The sequence below is a fragment of the Diceros bicornis genome, chromosome 9, assembly GCF_020826845.1.
Source record: "Diceros bicornis minor isolate mBicDic1 chromosome 9, mDicBic1.mat.cur, whole genome shotgun sequence".
Classification (NCBI taxonomy): domain Eukaryota; kingdom Metazoa; phylum Chordata; class Mammalia; order Perissodactyla; family Rhinocerotidae; genus Diceros; species Diceros bicornis.
In genome coordinates, this window is record NC_080748.1 from 79,157,220 (window position 1) to 79,175,296 (window position 18,077).

Genomic DNA, 18,077 nt, shown 5'->3' on the forward strand with positions numbered 1-18,077 from the left:
AGATTTCAGAAACCTCTAAATAAATAATTTTCAAACTAGTGATAAGAGTTTGAGAGCCTGGGGAATAGAGAGATAACATCACACAATCATTTTATTACAGTCTTAATATGAGATGAATCTGTTTAAGTCTGAGATAAGACTAATTCTGGAGGGTTTTTTTTCCATTTAGTTTTTTGAATAATATCATATCAATATCAGATGATTGAGAATTCTACTACAAGATACTTTGATTTTTCTTTAAACTCAGATCTATTACATATTGTAAAGTAGATTTTTTCCTCGAAAACAAACAAATGAGCAAAATAAAAGCAGAGGAGAAAGCTACTATATGAACCTAACTAAAGATACAATAAAAATTTTTTTTTACTTATTTAATTGATAGTCAACATAAAAAAATGCAAATTGAATTAATGTTACATGTTTACATGGGAAACTACTAAATAACTTCCTGAAAGAAGGCTTCTGAAAATAAGTAAGACCAGTTGATTAGTGATGTTTCTCATTTGCTTAAGGTCAAAGATTGGCAACTCATGTGCCATTTAGTCACCATCCTTGGGTCACAAAATCTAAAAACTACTTGATGGAGTCAGTGTTTTAGAAAGTATAGGGTAGAAGTTTAGAGTGTATTATCTGAGTCAAACAGACGTGGATTGTAACTCAGTAGCTGAGTGAACTGGGGCAGATTACCATACCTCTGAATTTGGATTTCCCACCTGTAAAATGGGGGAAATTAAAATATCTCAAAGGGCTGTTGAGATAATTAATGAGAGAAAACATTTAAAACACTTAGCTGAGTAAATGGCACGTATTAAGCATTCAATAAATGATACTTATTATTGCCCATGCACAGTGGAACCACCCTGAGACGATTCTCATTCAGCATTCTCTCTAAAATGAGTTAGAGAGGAAGTACTTACATTATAAAATGTGTTTATTATTTTAAAGATTAAAACACATTCACTACGACAATAGTATTCATTATTAAAACAGGAAAATGTAGTTTTGTCGGGGGAGATGCAGAGACAAATTCTGAAAGACTGAGGAATATGAAATCACTAAGTAACATGGTACCTTAAGCTTTTACTAATGACTGCTTACTATGTTAAGCACTTCCTTTCATTTTTATAATTGTGGTTTTAATATAGGATCTTGACCAAGTGTAGTCCAAAGATTTTTATTTTTAATCTTTTTGTTTTTATTTGGACTTAGTGCAGAGCTCTTTATTTAAGCTGATTTGTGTGTGATTTAGCAGAGTATGTAAAATCATCTAACAAATTAAGGCCATATTGTCATCAGCCTCACATTAAATCATACCTTTTTAACAAAATTTATTTTTTCATAGCGTAAGCTTAATACACTATTCCAGGGAAGAAGTTTCTCTACTTTAATCAGGAGAGAAAACAGTCTTCCATAAAGGTATCTTACTCCAATGACAGGAGAATAGTACGTAGAGACCACTATAGTTATAACCTAGAGTAAGAATGATTTGGTGTATGATTCCCTTCACCTTTATCAAAATGATGCATTTTTGATAATTTTTAGTATTACTTGTATAGAGAAGTGAAGATGATAGCCAAGAGAGTGTTAATGAATGAAATCTTGCTATTTCCAGGTCCCTGCCCTATCAATTAATACATTCCAAAATAACTTTTCTTAAATTGGTATTTATTAATTAACCAGAGTGTGCTAAGATTCAGTTCAATGAAATTCTAAGTAATGTTTCTTTTTCATTTTCTCAAAGTGTTAATTTCACCCTTGCAATAAAATGTTATGTCCTGATAAAACTTTGTGGGAGTGAGCCTTAAGGCTTGTTAAGCTTTAATGATCAAAATATTTTATTGTAAGTATGAAAAGCATATTTAAACATTTTCCATTATATTTATCAATAAGCAAATTGGTTTAAAGATTAAAAAACAATTTCCTATACATGATATATATTCCTATATGAATTCAGTGAGTTGTGTCATGATGACATAATTTACTTCATTAGCTTAATTACATTACGACGCATGATATTCAGTTCAATCAAAATGAAAATACAAGAGTTTATAGAATTTTACAAGAGAATATTATTGTTTTATAATAGCCTTTGTTATAGATATAGAACTTTGTTTTTCTTCATGTTTTTTGTCATTTCAAGATAAAATGTATGTTTTAATATTTTTTCCTTTTTGTTTTGCACATGATATAGATTTGAAATGAGACCAAAATCTGTTTATAGGTAAGTAATTCTGTTTTCTCAGTGTTTCTTTGCAAATCTACTATATTTATTTAGTAATGACATGCTTTAGACATAATTTTCTCTGTCTTTTGTCATTACATTAGGAAAAAAATCATATAAATTCAATTTTTGTTTGTTTATTGTTAACTTTTGGAGGAAAAGTGTTTCAGTAATGCATTCCAAGAAATTTTCATTTCCTTCCAGAATATATTGAAAAATAGTAAAATTGAAGTCATTTAATGTCCATTTTGAAAACATATCTTCCTTTTCCAGATCATACAGAATTTTTGCCAAAAAATTTTAAGTGCTCTTTAATCCTCTTTTTGCCTTGATATTCTGCTTTGCTTAACTCTATTAATCAGATACTATCCAATTAAAAATAATTTTTTTAGGGTCCGGCCCAGTAGCGCAAGCTGTTGAGTGCACGCGCTCCGCTGGGGCGGCCTAGAGTTCACCAGTTCGGATCTCGGGCGTGCACCGACACACTGCTTGTCAAGCCATGCTGTGGCGGCGTCCCATATAAAGTGGAGAAAGATGGGCATGGATGTTAGCCCCGGGCCAGTCTTCTTCAGCAAAAACAGAGTAGGATTGGTGAGTGTTAGCACAGGGCTGATCTCTTCACACAAAAAAAATAAATAAATAATTTTTTTTTAAATGATGCTTTATGAGAAACATTCCTTAAATAATTTAATATATGCAATTAATACTTTCTAAATATGAACATTTTAAATGTTCTGTTGTCACCAAGATATTTCTGTAAAAGTATTTTCACATCATTAAATTTCCTAAATTTAATATCACAGTCGAATAGTGATGTGTAATTGGGTTAATTCAAAACTAATTCAATTTAAAAGCAACTTACCACCATAACAAAAGATAGTTCCCCTTTAGTGATTCTACTAAGGTAATTAATTTTTTTCTTCCATGTAGATTTTAGTGTTGTATTTGGGCAATCCAGAAATTCAATGGATCAAATATTTTAATATATCCTAAACAGACTTCTGCCTTTCTGTCCTGGGGATTTTTTATTTATCATAAGATCCAGATGTCTACATTTGTGTTAATTAGTATTTAAATATATTTGAGTTTCAAAACTGAAAAATATCTGACTTGTCTCCAGTTGTAAAGCATGGACTCTTGACTCTAATAAGGTAATTTAAATTAGATCCAAAAGTAATTATGGTATAGAAATGCTATCTCAAATGTTTATCATTAAAGATGAAGGAAAATATTTAATTTTAGTAGCAAAAATGCAGAAGAGTTCATTATTGCAAGAAGTATTCCTTTTAATTTTAAATATTCATGATTTTTTTGTAAGCAATGTACCATTTACAAAGAGAAGTAAAAATGATCTATCTATCTATCCAGTCATCCATCCATTTATGTATCATCTATTTGTCTATTTATCAGCCACCTCATCTCGAATTCAGTAAGACTTTATTTGGCAATTCACTAACAAAGTTGTTTCCATGTTTATGTCTGCCATTATAGTTTACAATTTGCCTATTTAGGACTTATGAACTTTTATCAAGGGCATTTTATTTGTAAATGTCATAGGGTATCAAGTTCACCCTCAAACCTTGGAAAATAAGCCTGTGAAGATGAAATATCCCAAGCTGGTGTTACGAACAGCAGTACCTGTATATGTGTAATACGAGAACATGACAGAGCTATTCCAATTCTGAACATGCATGTCAATTAACAATTCTTACTAGTGCATGAGACATTGTGAGGCACTGGAAATGATGACACTGAGTTCTAATTCTGACCTTAACCAATTCTGTGGCCTTAGTAAAATCTTCTAATCTCTCTTGGATCTCAGTATTACCACCAGTGATGAGAGGTACTGATCCAGATACCTTACGGCTACAAGGGTCTATATATTTTATGCACACACACGGATATACAAATACAGTGCTGATTTATACATATGGAAGTCATACATTTCACACTGTTATTTGTTGTTCACTTGTCAGCTTCTTTGCTAAAACTATCATGGATGTTTCACCTCGTGGTCTAAGCCACGCATCAGCTAAAACTGACACATGGCTTTTCATTTGCCAGCCAGCTTGTCCTATTGTTGGCTGTCAATAATAATGTTTCCTAACAGTCCATGATTATTGAGCTGCCTGAATGTTTGCTTCAGAATGTCCTTATGCCATCCAAAAGAAAGTGAACATGTTGACAAATGTTCAAAAGTGTCCATCAGTAACGTGATAATTGAAAATGCTGAAAGATGGCAATTGCGATAAGATGTCAATGCCCGGGGGGAAAAAGACCTGACACTCAGTGAAACGTGGTCTGAAATGTGGTGGCACTTGGAAGTGCAAGTCATTTCTCTAACAAAGAATGCAGCAACATAAATTTAAAGATAGGAATGTCTAAAAGCAGGGAACTTCAAGAGAGATAATCTCACACAAACTCAAAATAAAAGGTTTGGCACAATTTTGTGGCTTTCCTACAAAGTCTTGCTTTTGTGTAAGTCATTTTATATTTTTAACACCTCACAGATGACAGCATAGAATGAATGTTTCAAAATATTTCTTGATTTAATGAATAAAAAGAATGAATATACCAATATGTCACCTGGACAGAATGCTAAGGCAGAGTACGTCAAATACCAAGATCCAGGTGATCAGATTTTTATATGACAGCAAATGCATATGATTAATTTACAAAGCAATTCAAATTAAAGAATTGCAGTTCACAGATTAGTAACAGTCATGCAGTTTGCAAAACATATTGGTTAAAAATAAAGTGCTAGTAGTAATTCTTCAAGGCAATGCATTTAAAATAAATTTTGAACAAGAATCTAAATGGAGACTGAAAGTAAGTGCATTGGTAAAAGAATCTATTCCAAAATGAAAAAAAAAAAAAGAGTGGAGTGTCCCCAAAATGTGAAAAATTGGAAAAGAAAAAAAAAAGTAAGTCAAATTCAACAAGACTCAGAAAGGACAAAATTGCTAAGTCGGACTGAATGTGAAGAAAATATTTTGAGAGACTCATGGGGAAATACTTGAGTAACTTAGTAAATATATTATTTGAATTTTATATCAGAAACTCATTATAAATATGTTTTAGAATGATAGATCATAAAATGTATATTCAGTCCTGCTCAAATGTTACCCATGTTGTTTTTAGAAATGCACTTGAAATGATTTTATGGGTAGATTTTTACACCTAATTATTCCTACCTGACTTGTTTTGATTTTGGGGTAGAGAAAATTAAAACAGATAAGCAGGACCGCTTATAAAATGTTGCCTTATCCAGACTAGCTTGATATGCTCTATGTTCCTCTCTTATCTGTTTATTCAATATTCAAGTCACCACATTTGCAATACTTCAAATAGAATTTTCTGATTTATATTGCTTGCTGCATTGATGGCATTTAGCTTTGGGCATTTCTCTAATACTTTTTTTATTATTTATCTTTTAATGGGCACCACAAAACCATTCACATTAATTAGAGTCGTTTTTATTTATTGTACCATTTATCAATTCTACTACCTGTTTCACCCAAACTGGATACTCATGAAACATAATTATTACTACCTGAACTACCACTTCCAACTTAGTTTTATAGTTATATTGATATACATGCAACTGAAGTAAAAAGTAGCCGTTGCAGCACTGAAAACAAGCAAGAAAACGTAACAAATCTCAACCCAGGGTCTTGGAGACACTGCCAACTTCCATACTCTTATTCAAGGCCAGAATATTCAGGGAAAGTAGAGCAGAGGAAGGAGCTGTAGTAAAGCAACTTGGAAATATCACAATTATAGGGCATGAGGAGCTGGTTAGAATAATTTTCAGGCTATACATACTTCAGTGAAAGAGATAATGGAGGCATCTCCATACTGTTTTCCATAGTGGCTGCACCAGTTTGCACTCCCACCAGCAGTGTATGAGAGTTCCCTTCTCTCCACATCCTCTCCAACACATGTTGTTTCCTGTCTTGTTAATTATAGCCATTCTGACTGGCGTGAGGTGATAGCTCATTGTAGTTTTGATTTGCATTTCCCTGATAGTTAGTGATTTTGAACATCTTTTCCTGTGTCTGTTGGCCATCTGTATATCTTCTTTGGAGAAATGTCTGTTCAGGTCTTTTGCCCATTTTTTAATTGGGTTGGTAGTTTTTTTGTTGTTGAGATGCCTCAAAAAATCAAGCATAGAACTACCATATGATCCAGCTATTCCACTGTTGGGTATTTATCCAAAGAACTTGAAAACACCAATTTGTAAAGGTACATGCACCCCTGTGTTCATTGCAGCGTTATTCACAATAGCCAAGACTTGGAAGCAACTTAAGTGCCCATCAAGGGACGAATGGATAAAGAAGATGTGGTATATATACACAATGGAATACTACTCAGCCATAAGAAACGATGAAATCCAGCCATTTGTGACATGGATGGACATTGAGGGTATAATGCAAAGTGATAAGTCAGAGGGAGAAGGTCAAATACCGTATGATTTCCTTCATTAAGTAGTAGATAATAACAACAATAAACAAACACATAGGGACAGAGATTGGATTGGTGGTTACCAGAGGGGAAGGGGGGAGGGAGGAGGGTGAAAGGGATAATTCGGTACATGTGTGTGGTGATGGATTGTAATTAGTATTTGGGTGGTGAACATGATGTAATCTATGCAGAAATAGAAGTACAATGATGTACACTTGAAATTTTTACAATGTTATAAACCAATGTTACTGCAATAAACAAAAAATTAAAAAAAAAAAAAGATAATGGAGCCTCCACTATAGGAACAAAAACTTGATAATAGAAATGTAAACAGATTGGGCTTAAAATGCCCTCTTCTGTACATTGTCTTGTTTATGTTTATTACAACACATACTTCTTATGCAACAGGAAGAATATTTTGTAGTATCTTTAGAATATTAAAAGGAATATGTAGGAGAATAATCCCTAAAACTGCTACTAGAATGTCATTCTTCTCCTTCTAATATTAATCTGTTTTGGTCTATGTGTGTCATAATTCTATTCATTCTGCATGTACAATTTGTAGTTCTTTATTTCACTGTATATAGACATTTCCACAGACATAAATCATTTTGCTTTGAAAAATGACTTTTAAAGTTCTCTAATACCCTATTGAGCTTATGATGGCCACTTATACATTACAATATCGGTTTATCTCCACATTTTGACTAGTAATATGCATCACTTGCAGAAATATTTTTTCTTACCACATGCTCACTAGCAATAAAGGTTACTACAGCAAATTACCATATTTTAAAAATAGTGTTTAATTTATTGTGCATCTATTTGATTACTAGCTTCACTGAACTTTTTATTTTGCTATTATTTTTATTGATGGAAATTGAAGATTCATGTTGCATTTACCTTTTTAAAAATTTTAATTGGGGAACTAGATTTTTTGCTTATGCATTTGAAACATAAGTGTACTATGGTTAATAGTCATTTATTTGCCATATCTGTCACAAATATTTTCTTTTATCCTTTAACATATATTTCTTTGCAGTACAAAATATTTTTTATTTTATCAACATAATGAATATTTCCCTTTGTGATTTCTCCCTCTGATTTAATAATTAGAAAGGCTCTAATTGTTTGAGTAAGCAAAATTTTCTATATATATATTTTATTTTCACATTAATTTTATTATTCAAATCATCTATTTGTCTTGGAGTCTATATGATCAATGGAGCCAGGAAGAGACTTGTCAAAGTCACAGAACAATTATGTTTCTCTTGGTTTATCATTGTTATTCTAACAGGATTCTGGTTTATATATTTTGTTGCCGTTCTATTTATTACATAAACATTCATGAGTGATTACTCATTGTGGATTGGACATTTTGTCAATTTGAACTAACCCTATTTGTCTTGGTCAAAGACTTTTCCTTAAATCCTTCTTTGGCTGCAATTAATTTGCCACATGTGCACTGTTTTTGTGTTCTTTGACCATATCGTTGCCCACCTTTGTTTTAAAGTTTCATGTTAAATTTTGTTTTGCATGTGTCTCTTCAAAGAAGTATTTATTTGGGTTTAATCTTTAATTAATCTGAGCATCAAAGGAGAGTTTAACTAGTTTACAATTGTTCACAGAAGTGATGCATTTGGTTTTCTGCCATTTGGTCATGTTGATTATTTCCCACTTCTTGGATGTCTGTTTCTCCTCCATTATGATGTGAGATTTTTCAGTCTACACTGACTGTAGGCAGAGAGGTGCTGATGGGGCTGGGTCAACACCACTGTGGCTGCCTCAAAGAGCAGCAAAGGAGAGCAGGCTGGTATTGTTTTCTTTGTTTTGCCTTGTTTTTGGTTTGTGGTGGAAGGGCAGATATGATTCTCAGTTTGGGGACAAAGAGTGGGAATGTGTTTTTCTGCCTTGTGTCTTGAAAGTGGGATTACAGTAGTTCTATCAACTAAGAATGACATGGGGCCCTCATTTTGTTTTTCTCAAGGATTGCATCACACTTAAAGGTGGAAATTCCTCCTATATTCTGTAAATGGCTTTATTATAAATTCTGGTTGGTGTGGTATGGGCCGTCATCTTTTCTGTTTTTCCATAGCCTTTTACTCTACACAGCAATTAATTCAATCCTTTCTCTTCACGTCTCTAACCCTGCATACACTCCCTAACTTCTAGCAGATGTATTTAGTGTCTATATCATAGAAATAACTTGAAATAATCAGAGTAAGCTCTACATGCCTCACATTTCCATCATGAACTCTTCACAATTATCTTCTCCAAGCACAGCTTTTCCTTCTTCATGTTTTAGTGAACATCTGTTCCCTGTCGTAGGCAGCTCTCCATTTCATTCTGGACCGCATCCTCTTTGGCCTTCTCAGGGACCTTACACTCCCGTCACACTCTCCATCTCTGGTGTTTTCGAAGACTTCTACTGTGTTCACTCCATTCTATCAGCTTTTATATTAAGTTTTCCCATCCTTAAAAAAAAAACATGGAAAATAGAAACTTAAAACAAACCTCAACTTTACAACATCTTCCAGCTACCACCTTAAATTATTCCTTGCTTTCACACTCAGACTTCTTATTTACACTTAATCTCTCATCTTGACAACCTTACTCACTCCTCAACAGTGGTAGGTATCTGCCATTTGGTTTTCCAGCAGCCCTTCTTTATCCTGGATAGCACTCCCTCCCCATTTCACTGAAATTACTTTTCCTTAATTAAAAACCCTAGGCTCTAGAGGAGAATGGGAAACATAGTACCCCACCTGTATCATTTGGCTGTTGCCTTATATAAAGCGATGTGACAAATGACCCCAAAACTCAGGAGTTTTAATCAACAATCATCTGTTCATCATGACCACAGTTTGGCTGTGTGTTGATGCTGTAAGTTGAGCAATGAAATGGGAAAATCTGCTTCAAGCTGCATGTCTGGCTGGGCTTGGCTTCCACTGCATGTGGGCTCAGGTTTGCTTTACATATGCTCATTCTGTGGCTCAGGCTGAAGGCACAACAACTGCTCAGAAGAAACTCCTCCAGTCCTGATGGCAGAAGTGAGAGAGAGCAAGCTCAACAAAGCAAGCATATTTTAAGGTTCTGCTAGTGCCAGAACCACTGAGATCCATTCGCCAAGGCAAGTCCTATGGCTGATGCCAAAGTCAAGGCAAGGTACCACACCCAGCCATCACAGTCATATAATCAAGACCATCTAAGAGACATAGGGGAAAGTTGGATCTTTTGAAACAATAATACAATCTAACACTCCATTCCCACTGGACAGAGTGCATCAATTTAAGGCAGTCACCTAAATCAAGCTGCAAGAGTGTAGCATGATAAGCAGTCAGACCAAAATCGGGTCACAGTTCTTGCCTGTGATTTTTCAAATGAATTTTAGTTTAGTAAAAGATTGAATGTTTTGGTGGTAATCTGGGAAAGTTTTGGTCAACCTCCCCTGGCTGCCATTTCTTCTAAAGTTAGAGAAATCATATTAGAGAGAATAATGCTTATATATACACAAAAGTCAGGGATTAAGTGCAGAAACTGTCCTCCTGACATTCAAGATCCTGATTCCAGTTATTCCCAAGGTCCAGCCACACTTGCAGTTTATTTAATGTTCCTAATACATCTCTTGGTTTGATGAAGATATTCGAACCAAGTTTCTCTATCAGTTCACATAAATACAGTCAGATGCTCATCTGCAACATTGTGTTTTTCTATTGTACCACATTACATTGAAACTGAACTCTCTGATGTCAACAGGATTTGCCTCATCAACCCTTAGTTTTTTAGTCCCATGGAAAAAATGACAACGTGAATGATACCATCTTCTTTTAAAACTCTTCTCCCTTGGCTTCCAAAAGTGCGCTCATTTTTGCCTCTCACGTGCTTCTCCTCAGTTTCATTTGTAGGCTTCTCTATCTAAGCCTGTATAATACACACAGATGTCCTTAGCATCTAACTAACTTAACATCTCGTTTTAGACAATTTTTCTATGTAATCATATCCATTCCTGTATTTCTGGTACCATGTAAATGAAGATGAGTGTATAATCAACATATTCAGTGCACACTTTTTTTCTAAATATCAAATGTGTATATATAACTCATCTCTGAACATATCTATGTAGATCCTTCACAGGCTTTTCAACCCTAAAAGGCCCACAGTTAAACTCATTTCATCCCTCTAAATACCCACTTCCTGCCCACTCTCCTTCATATAATGAATGTCTCCTCATTCACAAACTTGGGTGTGTTTTAGACTCTTCTTTGGCCTTTGCTACACAATCTAATTGCTCACCAACTCTTGCAAATTCTACCTCTTAAATATGACCCCATCTATTCCCTTTCCCCCAAACCCACTGCCATTTTTCTGTTTCAGGTTTTTCCCATTTTTGCACATGCATTGCTGCTACAATATCTTCATTGTTTTCCTATCTTTGGTTTGATATCTGCCAAACTATACTCCAAGTTGCACTCAGAATTGTGTTTGTATTGTACTAATAATAGTGTGATGTCGTCCATTGATGAAAATTCTTCAATGCCTCCTTTTGCTCTTAGAATCAAGTTTGTGCTCCTTAAGATGCTTGTTGGAGCCACTGTGGTCTGGTTTCTGCTTCCCCTTTTTCTTCTTCTCTTAGCACTCTTCACCAGCACTCTATTCTGAAGCTATGGTGAACATGTATCAATTTCTTAAACGTGTAATGCTCTCAAGTCCTTCCACGTGCGTTCATCTCTCATTGCAAAGCATCCATTCCCTTTTTCTTCCACACACCTCTTTGTCTTGATAATAGTTTATATCACACTGTAATGTGAAAACACTCCAAGCAAAAAAAACGCAAAGACTTGGCTTTGCTTTTTTTTGGTTTGAAAGGAGGAAAAATACCATGAGCAGAGATAAAAATATGTTATTTCAGATATTAACTTGCTATACCCTAACGATGGGAATTTCTGCCTTTATGTCTTGCTTTACGGAAGAATTTGATGAACGAATCTTCATCCAGGCCATTACAGAAATTCCTACTTCTAAAAAACTGACTGATATCGCCTAATACCCCCCAAGAGGTAATTTCTTCATATTAGTTATTAGAAAGTTAATTTGTATATATTACTTTTAAATAACTTGCGTCTACTATCAGAGAATCCAGGAGACGGACACTTCCTATTCATCTTCTATACTTATAGGTTTTGAGAAAGAGAAAATGAATTTACTCAAATAATTGGACTTAAAAAAAGAAACAACATGGAGGAATGATTTAGAAAAATGTTTGTAAACATGAAGATAGATTTAAAGTCAATCTGGGTAGATATTTTTTCAAAACAGTGTTCAATTAGTAATTCATTATGATGTGCAAAGTGCACAGAATGCTAAGAACGTATGTCACTATTCTGGTGCTGCTACAACCAGACATGTAATTTACAAATAGATAATCATAAATGTGGTCGCTGGCACTGTTGTTGAAAATGAGCCCTCTCCCTGCCCAGTGTTGATAGTCAGTGACCAAAGACCACTGGGGAGGTACCTGTAGTCCAAACGTTAGGCTAATTTAACTCGCTACAGCAAGGACAAATGCTTCCCAGAGGAATTGTGGCAACATCTAAAAAGAAGAGTTGGGAAAAGCCTTTTATATAATTCAGACTTGTGCTGAATGATTCCTGGGGGGAATTCAGGAAGCCGTGGCTTGTTCTGAATTTGGTATTTTCTGGAAGCAGAGGGAATTCAGAAATTGTGTATCTTAAACATTTTATCTAGGAATAAAGAGGATTAAAGCAGGCTAGGATTGTCACAGGGTGAAAAACAACAAGCATCCATGTTAGCCAAAAGCTAGATTTGTTCAATCATTGTTGGGGTTCTAGGGTGGTTTGTCCTTACCTTGTTCAAAACATGTTTGCAGTATGGCCTTATTTGAATGTTATTTGTATTCAGTTGGGAACACCTTGTTCTGGCTACAAGTGATGCTGTTTTTAGTTTTCTCAGAAGAGTTTATGCAGCTCCTCCACACTGATATCAGCTTGGCCATGAGTCTTACTTTGATCTGTGGGCTATGAGTAGAAGTGGTATGAATCAGTTGTGAGGAGAAGCTCTAAGATTAGCATCTTTTCCACCCCATTTCCCTTTTCCCCCTGCTGTGAGACCCATGGTATTGCAGATGGGGGCTGCTGCTCCAGGCTGGGTCCTGGCATGAAGACAACACAGGAGAGAATCATGGCCCACATCGAAGGACATACAATGTATGTGTGCAACCAACCTTTGTTCTACTGAGGTTTAAGGGTTGTTTGGTTCCATGACATTACTGAGCCCAAGCTGTATGATGTATAAAGTTCTTGTCTATTAATAACCATTCTATATAAAATTGCCTAATTTACATTATCTGTTACCTTCAAAATAATTGCAGGCCAGTAATCGATTTGTCAATATACTGATTATAGATTTATTTCTCACACACACACTCTGTGAATAATATATAAAACTAGATTTCCAGCATTTTCATTTACAATGATCAATATCACATTACTAGATTATTCTCTTAACAAAGTGTATCATTTACAGAGAATCATTGCTGCTGAGAAGCCAAGAAAACTTCAAGTCCTTATGATCTGTGCATACTGTTTTTATAGGCAAATCTACAAGGGAAGGTAAACCATGATGGAAAAAATGCTTGGAAAACATGGAATTATTACATAGTAATTTAGGTAAATCAAATGTTTATTAGCATTAGGCTAAGATACAATGATCTTTAATATTGAATGACTTCAGCAGGAATAGAACACTCAAAGTTGATTGGTTTTTTCTCCTTTGGACAGCTTATGGCCAGATAATGACCTTCGCATTTGTACTAATATACGCTCTTATGATGTGGCATAAATCCTCAGCTATTTATTCACACATTTATATGCATGTATGAAAATCTGGAGGCCCCAATCCTAACTTTCTATTTAGCACTCTAATGGCAAAACATATATTTGCACACTATTGGAAGCATATTTTCCTAATGCCTTCATATATGAATTGCTAGTTTTCTAAATGGTGGCATTAAACCCTCATAAAGTGACTACATATTTGTCACCATCTCCTTCCTTTGTATATCCATAAAGTATATCCCATGGGGCTCCTGAACATGGATTCTTTGTGAAATGAAGCTTTTCAGTCAGGCAGTTAAAACAAAATTATTACCACCCCAGCAGATGGAACATCAGTAATTTAGTACTAATCAGCTCAACTGGTTTCACAGAATTTCTGCCTTTAGTGTTCTATGCCTTCATTGTATATGATTTACATCTAAACTGAGAAGAGCTTCAAAGGCTGGCAGCTATCAATAGCTGGCTGATGCGATCTCCCTGTCATTAGTCCTTTCATTGCCAGTGGTCTTTGGATCAGGTGACCAAGTATAGCTATAGAAAAAAAGCACACCTGTAAACAGATTTGCCCTCATATGAGCCCGATTAAGACTTAGTTGAAAAAATGGTGCACTGTATGTGTTTCAGACCACCAAGCGACCACACAATCAGCCATCAAGGGTAAATGAGGCAGATCAAGATAAAATACTTGCAGAGAGAGTCACTTTCATCCAGGAAGATGGTACTAGAAACTCAAAGACTGGTTCAGCTATGGATTAAGTCTCTGTTAATTTATGCATCCATTCGTTATCTAAAGTTTTAATATGGTAAAGATTTGGTTTTGTTTTAAAAGTTTTTGAAAAATTACTTACCAGTGGAAGTCATTAAAAAATAATATAACTTACCCTGGGTGCTAGGCTTTGGGAAAACAGCTACTTTTAGTTTTTTGGAGCTTCATTTCAAGATGTTGTATTCCCCAACGTGATTACATTGAGCAGATGTTTAATAGTTTATCCAGTTTCTTTTAAATGCCCGAATTGAAACATTTTATCCACATTAAACTTCTCTAATTCCCTTTCAACTCCAAAAGTGGAATTTGCATTAAGTAGAATCCCAGAGGAATTTAGATCATGTGATCTAATGCCATGCTGTTTTTGTTTAATTTAGCCACCGTTTTTAAAAGCATGGGAGAAGCATCTAGGATGTTGATTCATAAATGTGTAGTAGCATAGTGCTTTATTTTTTCTTCAGTTTTACTTTAGTAGGTCCTCTCTAAAGGGAAATGGAGTTAAATTACTTCTAAACAAATAGCAGTGATAGCTACAAGTTGGTAATCTGATATCAATCTTGTAGAGACTACCCAGCTCCTGCATTTGATGATGGATGGAACAGAATTAATTTTAGAGCTAAAGGCATTGTAGAATGTGGAAATAATCTCAAGAAATATCTGTTTTTTAAATATAAGAATGGGAATAAATATTCTCCATGCAATCTGTTTGCAAAGCGATTTTTTTGCATTACTTTTCACTGTTGATTTGATACCCTTACCTAAATATCCATCAAGCACCAAGATTTAGCTCTCTTTTGAATCTGTTCCCATGCAAAATTTGATTCCAAAATGTAGCCTTAATGATTCTTGAGAAATAGCTGCCAGAAAACTGGCTTCTATAGAAATAACAAGTGTGTTTACTTTGTTGATGAGACAAGATGTGGGAGAAAGGAATTCATGGAATTTTTAAATTTGTTTTTCTTTTTACGATGACCATGCTGAAATAATCTGTTCAAATTTCACTGTGTTTATCACTATGTCACTACCATGTAAAAGTGCTATTCTTATGTGCATGGAGGTCAGAAAAGCTGAATTCATTTTTAATAGGTTTCTAGATCCTCTACAACCAAATATAAGTGAAGCATACTTGAACACTACATGATAAGTCTGTTTTAAAACATTTTAACATGGAAAATCTCAAACATATATAAAAATAGAGTACAATATATTGCACACTAATGTACTCAGCACCCTGCATCAAAAATTTCAAACTCCTATCCAGTCACTTTATCTACATCCCCATCCACTCCCTTAGAACCCATGTAAATTTTAAAACAAATTCCAGTATCATTTCACTCTATTTAAAATTATTTCAATATCTATCTCTAAGAGATACAAGTTTTAACAAAACCATAACTATTATTTCTATTTTTTTTTTTTTTTTTTTTTGTGAAGAGGACTAGCCCTGAGCTAACATCCAATGCCAATCTTCACCTTTTTTCTTGAGGAAGAGTAGCCCTGAGCTAACATCCGTGCCCATCTTCCTCTACTTTATATGGGACACCGCCACAGCATGGCTTACCAAGCCGTGTGTCGGTGCACACCCAGGATCCGAACCTGCAAACCCCAGGGCCGCCGAAGTGGAGCGTGTGCACTTAACCACTTGCACCACCAGGCTGGCCCCATAACTATTATTTCATTATTCTTTTTAAAAATGCCTTAAAATCATCAAATATCTAGTCACTGTTCAAATATCCCCACTTGCCCCATAAATGATTTTGTTTTGCAGTCTGTTTGTTTGAATCAGGATTCAAAAAAGCCATATATTTAATTGGTTGACATGTTGTAAGCTTCTTTAACTATGTAGATTCCTCTTTGCTGTCACTTTTTCCTTTGCAATGCATTGGTAAATGATACTGAGTAATTTGCCCTATATAGTTCCCACAGTCTAAAATTTTTCTTTTTTTTTTCTTTTTAGGTTTTCTATATTTACACTGAGTACAACTTGAATGGGACATGTTATTGTCATATTCAAAGTTCATGATAAATTTTTCAATCAACTGCCTCAATATTTTTCGTGTAGAACAATTTCATCAGCATATGGCAAGATATTCCAATATTCCAATGCTTGAATAAATATTTTGCCTCAACTCCAATACTAGTTTCATTACGCATTTTTATCATAGTTAAATTCATAATTGTTGACATATACAGTTATTTTTCAACAAGGCTGTAAGCACTTTAATAAAACAAATTCTATGAATGACTGAAATTGAATTATTACTTCAATATTTTTTTTTAGTTGAGGTATACTTGACATATAACAGTATATTAGTTTCAGGGGTACAACATAATGATTTGGTATTTGTATATATTGCCAAATGATCACCACAGTAAGTCTAGTTAACATCAATTTTTCTGAGTTTATCTATTGGTGTCATATTTCGTGTTCTCTGCCCTCTGTTTTTCTGTAAATGATAGATACTTGATCAGAATAAGGTTTGATTTTTTTTTTTTTTGGCAAGATTATTTCTTCAGTGATTGTCTATTTCTATCAGAAGGTAGATAATACCTTACTGGTGACAAGATAATTGATTATTTTTGTATTTTTACCCTCTTGATTTAGCTAAGACTGCCAAATCTGTAAAAACTTTGTTTTTCAGTCTTTGAAGTCTTACAACAGAAGTGGTAGCTACTAAACAAATTAGTTAATTAATTCAACAACAGTTGAGGGCATATCATATAGTAAGCACTATTCTCTTAAAAAGGGAGAGGACTGGGATAAAAGATAGTCTTTGCTCTCAAGGATCACAGTTCAGTGGTATGAAGATATGTACAAGCAAATACTCCAGCACTGCACGGCATTCGTGAGAGGCATGAGTCTAGACAAGATGAGGCAACTCTTAGTCTGGGGAAGAATTGTGAGCAGAGATCTAGTCTAGGGGTAAGGTTTTACTGGAAATGGGGAACAATAGAGAAGGGCATGCTTGGGATGAGTGAACAGTAGAGTTTACATGTCATCTACTAAACTAAGAATTTGTCTAGGAGCTATGGAGAATATAGTAGTTTATTAAATAGGAAAAAGACATGATCATATCTATGTTTTAGAAAGAAAACTGTGATATGAAAATGCTGGAATGATTAAATTGACAGAGAATTGGAAAAACTGAAAGGAGACAAACTAGTTAAGAAACTATTCCATATAACAACTGAATAGATAAGTTCTAGAGGCATGTAATCTAATGGAAGTCAACTGGGATATCTGAATTCAAGTACATCTAAGTACATCAAGTTGCATCTAGATCTCAGTCTCTGTCTTAAACTACATGAGCTTAGACAAACTACTTTACCTCTCAGCATCTGAATTATCTGTAAACTGGGTATAATTGTATTGCTCAAGAGGGATTTGGTTTCAAACGACAACAAATACAATTCAAACTTGCATAAGGAAAAAAGAATTCATCATGTCATGTGAAATAAAATTCAAGGGAATATCAGAAGTGATGTGATCCAGGGACTCAATGTGTCACTGGAAACTGTGTTTCTCCATCTCAGCTTTATTCACATCTATATAAGCGCCATCTCATGGAGTAACGTTCACGTAGCAGGTCCCTGGAGCCCCAGGATTGCATTCTCATCCAGAAGTCCAATAGAAAAGGAAGAGATGCTGTTCCCTAAGAGTGTATATAAAACTTCTGGGTCTGGATCCCGTTGGCCTGAATGGAATTAGTTGCACGTCCCCGGACCAATCCCTTTGGCTGGGATATTGGGATTTACTAACTGACTTATATCA